We start from the raw sequence: 10,948 nt of genomic DNA, 5'->3' as shown, positions 1-10,948 counted from the left end.
AGTTCCTGTTTTATTGTGAAGGTCTGCGTCTTATGTGAGTGTTTTCAGTTGCCTCCCTAGTCTCGTTATGTTAATCACTCCCAGCTGTGTTTTCCACCTGTGTGTAATCTCCCTGTGTTCTCTGAGTGGTTGTATTTTCTGTCTTAGTAATTGCTGGTTCGTCTGTGTTGTTTCCCCTCGGTCTCCCTGCGTCTTCCCGTATGTATTTCCCCGGACCTCCCTGCATCCTCGTTTCTGGTTTGTGTTATTAGTTCTACCCAGTTTAGGTTTTCCTGTTTCATGGTACCCACACCATTGCTGTTTGTATTTTCGGTTGTCAAATAAACACTCACCTGTTTCAGTTCAGTTTCCAGTAGCTCCAGTGCCGCCTGTAGCGCAGGCCCCAGTAGCTCCAGTGCCGCCTGTAGCGCAGGCCCCAGTAGCTCCAGTGCCCCCGCTACCCGTAGCTCTGGCTCCAGTATCACCGGTTTCACTCATTCACTCCATGCAGGGAGAAAGTCTAATTTCACCTCAAGGTGCTTTTCATGGTTCAGCCGCCATTGGCACAGTTTGCCGCTCCAGGGCTTCCCCAGAGGCTAGGTCTCAGTCCCCGGCTGATTCTGGACCCCTGAAGTTTATGCCGCCACCTGAGAACTGCACCATGTCAGCGTTGCCTGGGCAGAGCCAGTGCTCAGTGCATCGCCAGTTGCCTTCATGTTTGCCAGAGGAATCCATGCCTGCTGGCTTTGTGATGGCTTCTGCTGGAGGGTCCGAGGGACCGCTCCGGCCTTTGTCTCGTGTCTCCGCTGGAGGGTCCGAGGGACCGCTCCGGCCTTTGTCTCCTGTTTCAGCTGGAGGGCCCGAGGAGCCCGTCCAGCCTCCTGCTTCGTCAGCTGGAGGGCCCGAGGAGCCCGTCCAGCCAGCAACAGCTGCAGCCTCATCGCCAGCTGCAGCCTCATCGCCAGCTGCAGCCTCATCGCCTGCTGCAGCCTCATCATCATCATCGCCTGCTGCAGCCTCATCATCATCATCGCCTGCTGCAGCCTCATCATCATCATCGCCTGCTGCAGCCTCATCATCATCGCCTGTTGCAGCATCAGCATCATCATCAGCCTCGTCTGGTCCAGCCTCGGAGCCTTCAGCATCATCATCAGCCTCGTCTGGTCCAGCCTCGGAGCCTTCAGCATCATCATCAGCCTCGTCTGGTCCAGCCTCATCAGAGTCTTCAGCCTCGCCTGGTCCAGCCTCATCAGTCTTCAGCCTCGCCTGGTCCAGCTTCATCCGAGTTTTCTTCCTCGCCTGGTCCAGCTTCATCCGAGTCTTCATCCTCGCTTGGTCCAGCCTCTGCAGCCTCGCCTGGTCCGGATCGCCATCGCCTGAGTGGCCGCCGTTGCCTTCCGCACGGCCGGCCCCCCGAACTGTGTCCACGTCGCCGCCGTTGCCTTCCGCACGGCCGGCCCTCCGAACTGTGTCCACGTCGCCGCCGTTGCCTTCCGCACGGCCGGCCCTCCGAACTGTGTCCACGTTGCCGCCGTTGCCGTCCGCACGGTCGGCCCCCTGGCCGGCCCCCTGAGCTCTTCTGTTTTGGACTCCTGTGCTGTCGGCCCCCTGGCCGGCCCCCTGAACTCTTCTGTTTTGGACTCTGTTTTTTCCTGTGTTGTGGTGTGCTTCGTTTCTTTTGGTTTTGGGCTCGTTTTTTTGTTTTTGTCTTTTGGCCTTCTGGTGCTCCGGTTTTGTTTTGCTTCGGGCCCTCCTTCCTGGGCCCCCGCCGCCCGCCCTGGTCGGGTTGTTTTCTGTTTTTTCTGGCTTTTGTTTCTTGTTGGGCTGTCTGGAGCCAGCCTTTGAGAGGGGGGTACTGTCATGATCCTGGGTCCTTTTGACCCAGCATTTGTGTTTTCTCTTCGATTTTGGTTCTGTTCTTCCTCTGTTTAGTGTTTACTCTGTTCCGCCCGTGTGTTCCTGTATCTAGTCCGCGTTTCTTAGTTTGTGTCCCTTCATGTGCAAGTTCCTGTTTTATTGTGAAGGTCTGCGTCTTATGTGAGTGTTTTCAGTTGCCTCCCTAGTCTCGTTATGTTAATCACTCCCAGCTGTGTTTTCCACCTGTGTGTAATCTCCCTGTGTTCTATGAGTGTATTTAGGTTGTATTTTCTGTCTTAGTAATTGCTGGTTCGTCTGTGTTGTTTCCCCTCGGTCTCCCTGCATCTTCCCGTATGTATTTCCCCGGACCTCCCTGCATCCTCGTTTCTGGTTTGTGTTATTAGTTCTACCCAGTTTAGGTTTTCCTGTTTCATGGTACCCACACCATTGCTGTTTGTATTTTCGGTTGTCAAATAAACACTCACCTGCACCAGAGCTGCCGCATTTTGGGTCCTATTTCATATTCCACACGGCTTGCCCCGGCAAACCGTGACAGTAACGTCTTCTGTAAGAAGCTTTTCTGTCCCCCACTCGTTACCTGTATGAATGGCACCTGTTTGAACTCATCATCTGTATAAAAGACACCTGTCCACAGCCTCAAACAATCAGACTCCAAACGCCGCCATGGCCAAGACCAAAGAGCTTTCGAAGGACACCAGGAAAAGTATTGTAGACCTGCACCAGACTGGGAAGAGTGAATCTACAATAGGCAAGCAGCTTGGTGTGAAAAAAATCAACTGTGGGAGCAATCATCAGAAAATGGAAGACATACAAGACCACTGATAATCTCCCTCCATCTGGGGCTCCACGCAAGATCTCATCCCGTGGGGTCAAAATGATCATGAGAACGGTGAGCAAAGATCCCAGAACCACACGGGGGGACCTGGTGAATGACCTGCAGAGAGCTGGGACCAAAGTAACAAAGGTCACCATCAGTAACACACTACAACGGCAGGGAATCAAATCCCGCAGTGCCAGACGTGTTCCGCTGCTGAAGCCAGTGCATGTCCAGGCCCGTCTGAAGTTTGCCAGAGAGCACATGGATGATACAGCAGAGGATTGGGAGAATGTCATGTGGTCAGATGAAACCAAAGTAGAACTTTTTGGTATAAACTCAACTCGTCGTGTTTGGAGGACGAAGAATACCGAGTTGCATCCCAAGAACACCATACCTACTGTGAAGCATGGGGGTGGAAACATCATGCTATGGGGCTGTTTTTCTGCCAAGGGGACAGGACGACTGATCCGTGTTAAGGACAGAATGAATGGGGCCATGTATCGTGAGATTTTGAGCCAAAACCTCCTTCCATCAGTGAGAACTTTGAAGATGAAACGAGGCTGGGTCTTCCAACATGACAATGATCCAAAACACACCGCCCGGGCAACAAAGGAGTGGCTCCGTAAGAAGCATTTGAAAGTCCTGGAGTGGCCTAGCCAGTCTCCAGACCTCAACCCCATAGAAAATCTGTGGCGGGAGTTGAAAGTCCGTGTTGCTCGGCGACAGCCCCAAAACATCACTGCTCTCGAGAAGATCTGCATGGAGGAATGGGCCAAAATACCAGCTACTGTGTGTGCAAACCTGGTAAAGACCTATAGTAAACGTTTGACCTCTGTTATTGCCAACAAAGGTTATGTTACAAAGTATTGAGTTGTATTTTTGTTATTGACCAAATACTTATTTTCCACCCTGATTTACGAATAAATTCTTTACAAATCCTACCATGTGGATTCATGGATTTTTTTTTTTTTTTCACATTCTGTCTCTCACAGTTGAAGTGTACTTCTGGTGCAAATTACTGACCTCTGTCATCATTTTAGGTGGGGGAACTTGCACAATCGGTGGCTGACTAAATACTTTTTTGCCCCACTGTACATTTAGCCTGATGTTTAATCACCCAGGAGCAGTTTGCCTTGGGAGACAATGGCTCCTGGGACACGTGATCCCTTCACCACAGTGAGCAGTGATTTATGCTGCAGTAACACTGTTCTGTTAGAGAGCACCAGATCTCTTAATCACTTACTTGGAATTAATGGTGCAAATTTGTCAAAAACTATTCTACACGCTTATTTCACAGTATGGTAAAAGTCAAATTTATATTCAGAAATGTTCAGTCTTTTGCAATTTGAGGCTTTTTTTCTTAGTGTCTGAGGACTTTGTAGGAGACATTTTTATTGAATCTGTCCCAAATTATAGATCCTGATTCATTCTGATGACAAGAAATACCAGTGAAGATTTGACCTTTAACAGCTTTTCAAGTATTCATGTCCCATACAGAACCAAAATGATTTTACAAGCTCTGAACATTACAGGTTTAAATCCATGAATGCACAGCAGTGGACTGTGCTATGGCTTAATAAAAAGGTCAGTTCTGTTCATAATTCTGATTAATAATAATTGAATGAGTTCTGAATGAGCCTTCTAATGATGCTGCCTAAGGGAAGCATGTATAATGTAAACAGAATTGGTCCTAGCACTGAACCCTGTGGAACTCAGTGTGTGAAGAGGACTCTCCATTTACACGAACAGACTGGAGTCTATTAGATAGATATAGAGCCTGCTCTAATTGCTCTAATAGAATATTATGGTCATAATATTATTCTCACTCACTATGTATTAACAGACCTCTCTGCATTGAATCATATCTGTTATTAACCTCTGTCTCTCTTCCACAGCATGTCTTTTATCCTGTCTTCCTTCTCTCACCTCAACCGGTCGCAGCAGATGGCCGCCCCTCCCTGAGCCTGGTTCTGCCGGAGGTTTCTTCCTGTTAAAGGGGAGTTTTTCCTTGCCACTGTCGCCAAAGTGCTTGCTCATAGGGGTCATATGATTGTTGGGTTTCTCTCTGTATCTATGAAGCGCCTTGAGGCGACTTTTGTTGTGATTTGGCGCTATATAAATAAAATTGAATTGAATCGACAGTATCGAACGCTGCACTGAGGTCTAGCAGGACAAGCACAGAGATGAGTCCACTGTCAGAGGCCATAAGAAGATCATTTGTAACCTTCACTAAAGCTGTTTCTGCCATTCCTCTGCAGATGATCTGTTAGCAGTTTGACAACTACTCTTTCAAGGATGTTTGATGTGAAAGGAAGGTTGGAGATTGGCCTATAATTAGCTAAGACAGCTGGATGTAGTTATATAGGTACCTTAAAGGCCTGTGGTATATACATACTAGTAGGTTGATCATATGTAAAATGAAAGCATTAATCGATGGCAGGATTTCTTTGAGCAGTCTGGTAGGAATGCTACGTTCACACTGCAGGTCTTAATGCTCAATTCCGATTTTTTGATCAAATCCGATTTTTTTGTCTGCTTGTTCACACTATAAATGCTCAGTGTGACTCCTCAAAGCGGCCCGCATGCACAAAAGAAGGCATCACACACAACGCGCTCTGTTTAGACCCAGACCAAACAGTATTGTTTGACTGATGGCCCTTAATGTAAATCATCAGATATGTCATCGGATATGGATCCCATAGGGTCAAAAAAGTCGGATGCGACTTTTTCCGATCATATCCGATCATGGTATGACAGTGTAAACAGCACAAATCCGATATTTTCAAATCTGATCTGGGTCACTTTCGTATGTGGTACTGAATCCGATACATATCTGATGTTTTAGAAAGCGAGGCTGTGTGAATGGTCATGTCGCATTAAATCCGTTTTTTACGTCACTGACACAAGACAGACGGCAATTATCAGCGCGGGAGAAGACATCGTGAACGCTTCCTGGCCATCCAGTGTAGATGTCAGTGAAACTGTTTGGAAGACGATGTTGGAGAAACGTAACATTTTATTTGTAGTGTGCACAAGCAGACAAATAAATCAGATTTGATCAAAAAATCGGAATTGATCATTAAGACCTGCAGTGTGAACGTAGCCTAAGAGTAAGTAGTCAGAAAGGAACTTTCACAGGGCAATCTAAAAATAGGCACCGTGCTCACAGTGGTCCTGAGGTACACGGGGACTTTAAATCATTTATGTATTTTTATGAGTGGCAACGTGAAACTTTTACAGCAATCCCTGTAAATATATTTTCCATTCCTAACTGTTGATTGATTATGAAAAAAATCAGCAAATGTCAGAGTTTTTAAAATCTTTTTGATCTAAAGAAAATGTGTCTGACATAAGTTATGTCCTTTCAGCAGCTCCTTCTCTAATGTGATGAGAGAGACTTTGTATCTGATTTTCCTGCCAGTGTGGACATCATAAGATATAAACACAATGTGCTTAATGGGGTGCTTACATGATAATTAGTGGGCCTAATGGCTTCTCTCTTTTTGTGTGGGCTTCGCTTCTCAAAAAAGAAGTATTGATCTGGGTAAATAATATCTTCACACAGAATGTCGTGTTCTCTAATGACAGCATCAAGGTGTCTAAAAGTTGTTTTAATGAGTCATTTTGTGAAAGGACAGAATCCACAAAGTAACTGATGTTTGAGGGTTTTGTTCTCTTGGTCTGAATTGTGTGTCAGTTGTTCTGTTTTTAGGTTTTATCTACCAGAAAAATCTCTTTTTGCACATTGATGACATCTTTTTCTTCTATGTTCTTTATTCTTTTTGTTATGATCTATTTGAAGCTCTTGTGCATGAATAGAATTCCATTTACATTTCTTTTTCTTCATTTTTAATAAAATCCATTCCAAATATTTGTTTATTTGCGTTACTTTCCATTTTTTAATATTATCATATAAAATATGTTATAAAACAGGGCTGTAAAAATAAATGTTCTTGTACATTTCACTATGATAATATATGAGGTCGTCTCCTGAAATGGTTTCCAACAGTCTTGAAGGAGTTCCCAGAGATGCTGAGCACTTGTTGGTCCTTTGCCTTCACTCTGCGCTCCATCTCATCCCAAACCATCCCTGGTTTTAGGTCAGGTGACTGTGGAGGCCAGGCCATCTGGTGCAGCACTACATCACTCTCCTTCAAATAGCCGTGACACTGCCTGGAGGTGTGTTTGGGGTTACTGTCCTGTTGAAAAATCAATGATGGGATGGCATGTTGCTGCAGGATGCTGTGGTAGCCTTGCTGGTTCAGTGTGTCGTTAGTTTTAAATAAATCTCCAATAGTGTCACCAGCAAAGCTCCCTGACACCAAGTTTGACTTAAGTAAATACTAAACCTCCTCTTTATGTAACTGTCCAGTTGAAGCAAGAAAACAATGTGTGTATAAACATGAAAGGAGTTTTATTCTAAAACAAATTTAGAATCACCTGATTTACAGTAACTGTATCAACTTTTTCTGGGCTGATTTTGTCCCCGTCTCTCTTTCCAGGTACATTTCTGTCATGGTGCTGGGTCTTTTTCCGAGTACTTTGAGATTTTGTTCTGGACTTTTTATTTGTTCCTTTGTATTTGAGAAATGTTCACATTCAAGGTCTGATTAGTTGTTCTTGAGTTTAGTATTCTGTAATGCTTCTAAGTTTGTTATTGTTAGTTCCCTTAGTTCTCTGTCTTGTCATCAGCATCTCCTGTGAAGGTCAGTCTTGTCTCCCCGTCCACTCCCCGTGTCTGTCTGGCCTCTCCGTGTCCCGTCTCTGCGGTTGTCTGGTTCCCTGTCTTGTCTCATTAATACGTATTTAGTTCTGGTTCCTGTGTTGATCCCGTGTTGATCCCGTAATAATCTCTCTGTGTTTTGTCCTTTTGTCTCTCCGGTCAGTCATGCCTACCTGTCTGTTTGTCTCCGATACCTGTATCAAGTTCATGTGTCTTAGTCTGGGCCTTGGTGTGTGCACTACTTACAGTTTTATTTTAATACTTCCTCGCCTCGTGTTTAGTTTTGCTTCAACTGTCTTATGAATCTGTCCAGCTGTGCTCCAGGTGTGTCCACTCTGCATCTCACTGTGGTCTGAATCACCTCCTCACTGATGGGACTGTTCCTACCCACCTCAATTATTGGTTTTGCTTTTCCTCCTTAAAAGCGTTAATAAAGCTGTGACTCTGTCATTTAAACTTGAATAAAATGAAATTAACCTGCTTTATAGTTTGAGTTGCAGAGTGAGGGGGCAGTCTGCAGTTGGCTGCTGTTTCTGCCTCTTTCATACTGGACTGACCCACTTCTTATGTGTCGCTGTCTTGTTCTAGGGCAGCACGTGGCACTGACAGGCAACACACACACACACACACATTAACTTGCATCAAAGCTGAGATGTGCCTTCTGTTCATCCTAATCTGCTCTATCCAAATCTGTCTGAGTCACTCCTCTGTCTGACTGGAAAGTGGAAATCAAATATACAGTTTTAAACTCATAAAAACAATAATGCCAGTTATTTCCATGTGATTGAAGTGCATTCTTCTAGATTCGATTCAGGGGTTTAAGAAGATAATTATATTAACTTTTTAGAAATTACAGACATTTTTTATTCTTTATTTTTGGCACAGCCTCAAAATTCCAGCTTTGGTGTTGCTGAAGGATCGCGACAGGGACTGAGTTTGGGTTTAAAACTGGTTGTTTGTACTGAATGTTCTCCCTCAGATGCTTCCAGGACATCACAGTAACACTTAGTGACAGTTAATGAGGGAATGATTCAGTATTTCAGTGCTATAGAACAAAGAAAATAAAGAACAGGAAACTTAAGTCATGTGTTGGAAACCGTGCAAATGTGGCTTCACCGTCACTCTTTATTTTTTGAAACGGTCTGATGTAAAAGGAGTAAACTGTCCCACTGCAGACCATGTCGATATTAAAGAGAGGATCTTCGGTCTTAAAAATCCAGGCTTGTGTCAGACTTTACACATAAACTGAAACAAACAAATCCAAGTTTGAAGAATAGTTTTATTGTTGGTTGTTGAAGTATTTAATATTGATATTAATACAGCAAGTTGTATTTTCAATGTAAAGAGATAAACACCGGACATATGACCTCTACCTTGGACTTCTATTGTGTCATTGCTGTCTGCAGTTCCTGCTTTAATGATGCACTGCAAATCCAATTGCAGTTCCCACTTGGAGCCACTGCATGTGGCCTGCTTCTCCTCTGACCCAGGTCACTGCTTTATTTGAAACACTTCCTGCCCTCTCTTCTTCCCACCAGCATTTAGACTTCAAGTGTGCACAGGTGTACATAGATCTGACTGATCCTAATCTATAGGGCCTTAATCTCCTGTGAGAATAAGCTGAGGGTGCAAGATGCCGAAGCATGATCCAGGCCGGCCCTCTGCAGGGTGCTCAGTCCAGTCCTTCTCTCTGTGTGTAGAATTAATTATTAATTATTTAATTAATGGAATGATTTACTCTTATTTGATTTCTCATACCAAAACCAAATCCTGTCACCACAAGGATTATCAGGCATGTGGTGCAGAATGAACATTGAACTACTGTAATATGTGCATAATGGATGAACACCGACCAATTTACATCTCACAGATACGTGGGTTTTAAAGTCAAAATGAGAATAAACAAAACAAACACAACAGGCAACACAAATCAACAACAAAATAAGAACCTAATTTCAAGGAAAATATGAAGGAAATTAAATTGCAAACAATGTCCAGCTGTGTGTATATTGATGACAGTAAAGATGTGATTACTGATCAGAGGGTTTCACTTTGTAGTGCAGCACACAACGTTCAGTACACAATGTTCTGGCACATTTAGAGCCATGTGCACACGGCCTGGGAACTGATGAGGTGGAGCAGCAGAGAGCAGTGGCGCCCTCTGTCTGAGTTCAGTAGTCCTGCTGCTGACAGTCAATTCAGTTCAATTCCCTTCAGCTTTATTTATATAGCACCGAATCACAACAAAAGCTGCCTCAGGGCGCTTTTACACCTGGGCCCTGTTTCAGGAAGCCGGTTTAGAAAACTCAGAGTGAAAAACGATACGCAGGGTTGAGTAACCCCGAACTGTCCAACTCGGAATATTCGGTTTCAGAAAGGCTGATAACAAGTAGTTCAGTCAACGCGGAGTTGCTTTAACCCCAAGTGAAGCGCGCGGACGAGGATACATAAAGCCCTGATCAGTGGAGCACAGATTAAGCGAGTCACCATGGAGACGGAGTGAACGAAGGCGCGGTCAATGTATTTTACAGCGCTTGAGGCCGAAATTCTGATGGCAGCATATGCCGATAACATGCAAATTCCGCGGAAAAAAGTAACACAGCCACAGCTGCAAAAGAAAGTGAGCATGCATGGCAAAACATAGCCGACAGAGTCAATGCGTGAGTGTTAATTTAAACATTGATCGAGGGATTTCCACCCATTTAACACGTTATTTTATTATATGTTATTTTATTTGTTATTTTATACATTTTATTTTGTGATGTGATGTGAGCGCAGGTGCAACCCAACAGGCCCCAAACGTTCCTGGCAGCAAGTAAAAATGAAATATAAAAATATAGTCCAAACAGGTAAGGTGTAATTGTATTATGAGCCATAGTGCTTGGTCTGTTTGTCCGATGTAAATCAATTGCAGTTAGAGGCTACATTAATTTTCTGTCTGTAAGCACTTATTGAAATTATCTGAGCACATTACAAGTACATATTTGCTTACTCTGTATGCTCAAATGTGACCCGTTATAGCCAACAGAAAAAAAGCGGAGGCCCGAAAAACAGGTGGGGGTCCTCCACCACCACCACTCACAGAGGCTGAGCAGTTGGCCCTCAGCCAAAACAGTGGGCGCCCTGTGGCCGAAGGCATCTCTGCGGGGACATCCTCTGAGTCAATAACCCCGCAAGACACAAGTGCCTACATAGGGGGTAAATTCAAAATAATACATGATGTGCATACATCCTTTCTTCACAGTCACCTTTGCAGTGCGACACATTCATTTGATAAACTCTTTACCATAATGAATTATTTTGTAGTGAAGTTATTTTCCGACTGATTTTGCCTTCCCTCAGCCTTGGTTGTCTTTGAGAGCATAATGACAATGAAGTGTAAGGTGATTGGTATGTTTGTTAATTGCCATTTGGTCCCTTGTAAGTTATAAGTGACCTGTATAAACCTCATATTCTATCAGTTGATGGTGATGGTGTACTGCATCTGGTGCAGCCTCCTGTTGAGCCAGACCAACATGCAGTTGTGAGTAATACTCCACAGATTATATGAG

This window comes from Astatotilapia calliptera, chromosome 20 (genome assembly GCF_964374335.1).
Source record: "Astatotilapia calliptera chromosome 20, fAstCal68.1, whole genome shotgun sequence".
NCBI lineage: Eukaryota > Metazoa > Chordata > Actinopteri > Cichliformes > Cichlidae > Astatotilapia > Astatotilapia calliptera.
This window is presented reverse-complemented; position numbering follows the sequence as displayed.